Source organism: Lemur catta, chromosome 5, assembly GCF_020740605.2.
Source record: "Lemur catta isolate mLemCat1 chromosome 5, mLemCat1.pri, whole genome shotgun sequence".
NCBI lineage: Eukaryota > Metazoa > Chordata > Mammalia > Primates > Lemuridae > Lemur > Lemur catta.
In genome coordinates, this window is record NC_059132.1 from 80,456,735 (window position 1) to 80,463,415 (window position 6,681).

Here is a 6,681-nt window from a genome sequence, read left to right on the forward strand (position 1 = left end):
GTTAGGTCTTCTGTCTTTAATTATTTTCTCCTTAAGTTTTGCTTATACTGTATGTGTTACCATTTGGGAAATTGTATCTCAAGAACTGAAAATGTGATTAAAACTCATTGTTAAACTTGAGAAAACATTGACACATGCTTGTATTGCTTTGAAATGTAGCATTGAATCTTATGTTCTGTGATGGAAACCAGGACTTTACAAAGGTGAAACTTTATTGCTAAGAAAATAGCACAATTTATTCTTTAAATATTGACTTCAATTATAGAAAGGATATAGATCCTTTATACAAGCAACATTTGTATGTGTCTGTTATAAGGAGCCAGATTAGGTAGGGCTGAAGACTCTGTAACTGGAATTTCTGGGTTCTAATCCTGATTCTACAATTTATCAGCAGCATGACCTCAGAAAAATAATTTCTCTGTAAGTGTTCAGAGAATAATAAAAGTTAATAATGGCTCTTACTTTATAGAATTAAATGAGTTTGAACACACATAGCATTTAAAGCAGTGTCTGCCACATTGTAAATATTCAGTGTTGGCTTATGATCAGGTTCAATATTTTATATTTTTTATCTTCTAAAAATCTTTATTTGCCTATTCTTAAAAATGTTTATTATGGAAAATAATGTGGGCTATCATTTATTTGAAGTTGGTGAATTATGTTTTCTACAAAATTAACAATTATTAACAAGTTTAAAATGTTTTCAAGATTTTAATATTTCATCTGGAAAACATATTTGTGATATTTAAGATTGATGTAGTTAAGATTTAATTGAATTCATTCTGACTGTGCTTAAGTAGTTAGTGAGTTCTATGTATGTAATGTCCAATAAGATCAGTATGATGCATAATACATGTTGCTGAGATGATAATCACAAGATTGAACTAAAAAGGATAAGTGTTCTATGCTTGAGCTAGCCCAACAGAAGAGACCATCTTGAAATGTGTGACTCCAAATACTGTCTTTTTCTTTTTTATTCTACTATGTTACAAATGACATGACAGCTGAGATAAGAAATCACAATTACTGAGATAAGATCATTAATCCTGGCCAAAAATTTAAGAGGAGATAAAATCATTCATATTTTATTGAGGTTATTATATATATAGCGTCTGGTATACAAATAGTTGTGCGATGTTGAGTACATCTCACCTATAGAAAAATAAATATAACAAAAAAATTGTTTTGATCTAGACTTATTCTTATGTTTCTGGGGCCCCAAAGACTGATTTACTTAAAATAGTTTTTAATTTTTCTTGTCTGTTGTAAGGCCACAGAAAGTGAGGTGGTGATATGGACCTGAGTGGGTTGCCAGAAATGGCAGTGGATTCCGAGGACGATGACGACGAAGAAGATATTGAGAGGGTGTCAGATCCTCCGATGAGTAGGGACGTTGTGAGAGACTGCCTGGAGAAGGACCCAGTTGACCGGACAGATGATGATATTGGTAAGTTTGAATGAGAAAATGAATCTAAGAATAATTAAAAACATTTAGAGGTAAAATTATCTGTTACAGTAGAGCCCAAGACTAGTAGGCTTTAAAAAGTCATTATTAAATTCCTTAGTATAAACAGTACTGTTTATTGAGGAAAAGATCGAAAAAGTCGATTTTCCTCAGTCAATACCTTCAAGAGTCTACAAATAATATTGTGAATGAAACTTCCTAGTAAAACCTTTCCACATACCCTCTGTCTTAGCTTAGTTTATGACCAAAAATAAAATGTTAAAAGCAGTCTTCCAAGCAATATTACCTCTGTTAATTTTCTTTTGAGCACAATTCCTATCAAGCTCGTTTTCTGTATGTCAACATTAGTCAAGTGGTGGGTAAAACTGTCATGCAGATGAATTTGCTTCTACTCTGGTTCCATATAAAGCTGAGACTGGGTGGAAGAAGGCAGCACAATGTCAGGTTAGCTGTGGGGGGTGGGCACCCTGAGATTAAAAATTGAAGTGGCTTTATAGCCACCTTTCCATCACAGCAGGAGTTGATTTCATGATAATGGTTTTGTGTTTGAGTCCCCCTCCCAGACTCAGCCTTCTTCCTTTGTATCCTTGGAGTGAGGACTACTTCTGTTGAGAGTCATTTCCCCACCATGCCTGAGCCCAGTTATCTATTCTACCACTCCCCCAATTCTTTGGGCCAATATGAATTAGGAGAGAAATTCAGTGAATTGAGTGTGTTGGGATTAGGTATAGGATGGTATGAGTGTGTGAGTGGCTTGTAGTATGTGTTTGAGTGAGACAACCATGTATGAGGAAAAACTTTATTTAGGCTATATACATATGCTGGGAAATTAAAGATGAAAAACCAAAACCTTGATTGGATTAGATACTTAAAATTTAATCTTTGTAAGAATTGCTCACTATATATATGAATGAGTATCCTGTGGTGGTAACTGTTCATTCAGTGAACGTGGTTGAGCACCTTCAATGTACTGGGCATTCCTCTAGGTCCTGGCAACTCAGTGGTGACGAAGGCAGCCAATGTCCTTGCTCTATTAACAGTCTGTTTGGGAGACACGTGATTAGCAAGTGAACAAGTAAAACACATTGCAGGTAGTGAGTGCAATGAGGAAGATTAAAGATTAAAGTGCGGGCCAGGGTGATAGAAGCAGGGACATGGCCTGAGTGGAATGGTTCTCAGTTTTACCCCCTGCACACTTAGGGTTTTACTTCCTTGTGTCTGATACCACATGATCATCTGACTTACCGTGTCCAAAACTGGTCTTCACTCTCCCCTTCCTTGTTTGCTTTCTTGGGTGTGATAACATATATTCTTCTGATTTTCATTGTCCAAAATTGGGCTTCGCTCTCCCCTTCCTTGTTTGCTTTCTTAGATCTGATAACATATATTCTTCTTATTTTCATTGTCCAAAATTCGGCTTACTCTCTTGTTCTATGTCCTTACCAGCTTCTTTTTTTTTAAATCCCTTAATTGCAGTTTTAAAGAAAAAATTAAATTGTAAGTGTGTTCAGTTTACCATTTCAACCCAGAATCCTTGCTCATAGGGTTTTTTTTAAAATTACACAGAATGTTGCTTTTGAATCTGTTCATTTTAGAGTAGTTGGAGAAGAAAATCCTGATTATTTTATATTAAAATATGTGTAGCACGTATGTCATTCCTGGAAATTTAAGACTTTCCGTTGATATCTGAGAAGAACGTCTCTCCCAGAAGTTCTAGAAAGCAGGAGCTGTGCTGATTCCTACAAATAAGTACAAAGCTGTCTTTTTAAAAAATGTGCTCATCAATACAATCTCTACAGTGAATGACATTTACTTGAATACCAATAGACTTGCAAGCAGTGACTACTCTGATGCTTGCAGCTATCAAATATACATTTATTTAAAGTCATAAATCACTAACATTAAAGAGAAGGCCTAAAGGGTGTTGTTTGGTCTATGTGAGATCCTGAAAGATCTTTTATTCTATCTCCCCAAAATAAAACCATGTGTGAGGACTCTTTAGCTGTTACTCTTGTTAAATCTAACTCATCTTCCAGCATTTGGTTAAAACAGACACCTTTTATATGAACTACAAAAATCTGTAAGTTTAAAGTTTTCTCTAGATGCCTCTCTTCCCACCCACCTTCCTCTATCCCCACCACAAAGGGGGAGATGGGGTGCGTGTGCGGGAGTGTGTAAGTTGGATCCAATGCAATTGCTAATATTTTATCATATTTTACCAGCTACAGGAAGAAACAAATTTCCCTTTGGGTTCCCATAGATTCTTGGGTATACCTTCTCAACACTTTAAAGGGAGGAACTTCATTATATTCATTTTTGCTCTAGAACTCATAACTTTGTAGTTACTCGATTACTGAATGTTTGTGAATTTTATTTATTTATTTTTGTACCGGGAGCCACACCCAAGAAGCCTTGAGCAAGTGGACTCTGTGAATTTTATTTTTTCCTTTGAGCACTTGACACATTAGAGAGCTACTTTGATCTCTTTCAAACAACCCGAGATTTTTTTTGTAATCTTAATAGTAAGCATTTCTTATATAAAATTGAGTCAAGCAAACCCAAGGTACGCTGATGTTCTGAATTGGCTTTAGCTTTTAGTATTGGCAAGTTGATTATTTGTGTTTTCTTTGGGTCATTGACTAGAAAAACTTTTTTTTTTAAAGGTTAATATTTTTCATAAACAGATGTCCCTTTCCTAACAAAATAGGTCACAATAGTCTATCATTTTAATAGATTAGTGTATAATTCTAATGGGATTGTTCTAAGAAACATAAAAGAAAGCAGACTTGCTTCTCCCATCCACGGCTACTGCATTCTGTATTTCCTAGGAACTGTGCTAATACCCATCCCAAGCTCTAAATTCTTGGCAACTGCAATCCCTCTAACTCTGCATGATACCTGTGGCGTTATTAGGGTTTGTTTTGAGCTTCCTGCAGACATCTGGAGACAGACTCTCGCTCTGTTGCCCAGGCTAGAGTGCCGTGGCTTCAGCCTAGATCATAGCAACCTCAAACTCCTGGGCTCAAGCAATCCTTCTGCCTCAGCCTCCCGAGTAGCTGGGACTACAGGCATGTGCCACCATGCCTGGCTAATTTTTTCTACATATATTTTTAGTTGTCCAGATAATTTCTATTTTCCAGTAGAGACGGGGTCTCGCTCTTGCTCGGGCTGGTCTCGAACTCCTGACCTGGAGCGATCCTCCCGCCTCGGCCTCCCAGAGTGCTAGGATTACAGGCATGAGCCACCACTCCTGGCCCAAATGCTTCTTTTTTATCATTTTCTTTGAAAGATTGGTGATAGAAAAGGTCTTTATTTTTTAAAATTGCTCCAGTCTTCTAGTGTAATATAGTGTAGAAGTTATCACAAAACCAATGAGACCATTATTGAATCCTTAAGAATCTTAAAAACTCTTAGATGCCATCTGGTTAAGCATTTGCATATTTTTGGTTTTTCAGCTGAGCCTAGAAAATGATGTACATCGACTATTATTAGATCTTTTCTGTCTCCTTTATTCCTACAATATGTGATACACAGATATTTTCTATCCTGTTGCATTGTTTTAATGCTGGTCACTACTCCTATATCACAAATTGATTTCATGACCCACTAATACAATAGGAATCTGCCAAAAAGCAAGAAACATGTCTATCCAAGGCACTTTAAAATCATCATAGCAAATATTTGTCAAGATGTTTTATATTTTCTGCCCACTTCATCTTCTTCAATCAGATTTGTAATCTTTTGGCTTCTATTTGACTTCTGTTATTGTCTAAACACACATTGAATTCAAAATACTTCTTTTTTTTTTTTTTTTTCTTTTTTTTTTGAGACAGGGTCTGGCTCTTTTACTCAGGCTGGAGTGCAGTGGTGTCATCATAGCTCACTATAACCTCCAACTCCTGGGCTCAAGCTGTCCTCCTGCCTCAGCCTCCCTTAGTAGCTGGAACTACAGGCGCGCACACCACCATGCCTGGCTAATTTTTCTATTTTTTGTAGAGACGAGGTCTCACTCTTGATCAGGCTGGTCTTCAACTCCTGACTTCAAGCAATCCTCCCACCTCAGCCTCCCAAAGTACCAAGTTTGCAGATGTGAGCCACGGCGCCCACTCAAATTTAAAATATCTGATAATTTCTGGTCTCGCATTTTTCTTAAACCCATGAATTTGTGCCTTTCCAAGAAACTCAGCAACAGCGAGGGGAGGAAAAAGTAACATATGTGGTAATACTGTAATACTGTAATACCTTATCGTAAGGCATGAGGGATTGTGGCTGAAGAACACTGAGGCTGGAAACAGCAGAACTGTGATGTACTAGTCAGAGGACCATGACTTCTTCATTCGCCTTGATGATTCAAATCAGCACATTTGTAAAACAATAATTCCTACCTCACCTATGTGATAGGTATGGGTCATATCTTGCAGTAGTATTCAGAATTGCTTCAACTGCTTTGCCAAGGAATAAATAGACTTTATGGAATGGCACAGGCACGCCTACTCATTCCAAAAATAAATTTCACTAAATAGAACTTGCTGTTTCTATAAGTGATGGGCCTTGATATTTTATCTTCTTCTTAAAAACTGTTAGTTGCAAAAGTAAATTGATTTCCTGACACATAAATCTGGGTCAGACTGAAGAACACTGTCCTGTTAGACTCTTTGGGTACCACTTATCATTGTTATTCTCCTTAGCACCAGAGCCACTCTGTGTAATGGAAAGTCTTATACAAGAGGGATGACACAGAGTCTAATCAGAACATGGTGTTACCTAGCTGAACCACAGAAAACCACTCAGTCTGTCCTAGTATAGTACTGTTTTCACAATATATCCTTCTATTGTAACAGATACATAGGGACAGTATGATTATGTGGAGACAGGAAAAATGTAGGTAGAATTTTTATTTAGCTGACAGGTTGAATGATATCCTGACTATAATAATAATAATAGTTCTAATTTATTATTTACTTTGTGCCATGGACTTTGTCATTTTTATTGCATTTGATTCTCACAGCTATCCAGAAAGGTAGATATTATATATTTTTGCAAATGCAAAAACCATGCCTTAAGGCAATTAATCAACTTGCCCAAAGTAGTACAACTAGTAAGCATTCAAATGTCTGACATTACACCCTGTGCTCTTTACCGCTACCCATGAAGTCCAGTGTGAGCTTTGGAGGCAAAGGGTCCTGAGTCATGTCACTGCCACCTCTTGACTATAT

General features: G+C 36.8%; 1 long non-coding RNA gene across 1 annotated transcript; it reads right to left on the reverse strand.

Moving 5' to 3' along the window:
- Window positions 1–1,069: 1,069 nt before the first annotated feature.
- Window positions 1,070–6,007, reverse strand: LOC123638529. Its single transcript, XR_006735380.1, has 4 exons — window positions 5,708–6,007; window positions 2,365–3,204; window positions 1,752–1,880; window positions 1,070–1,471 (listed from the first exon to the last, which is right to left on the reverse strand). It is a non-coding gene; the product is annotated as an uncharacterized LOC123638529 (long non-coding RNA).
- Window positions 6,008–6,681: the final 674 nt, after the last annotated feature.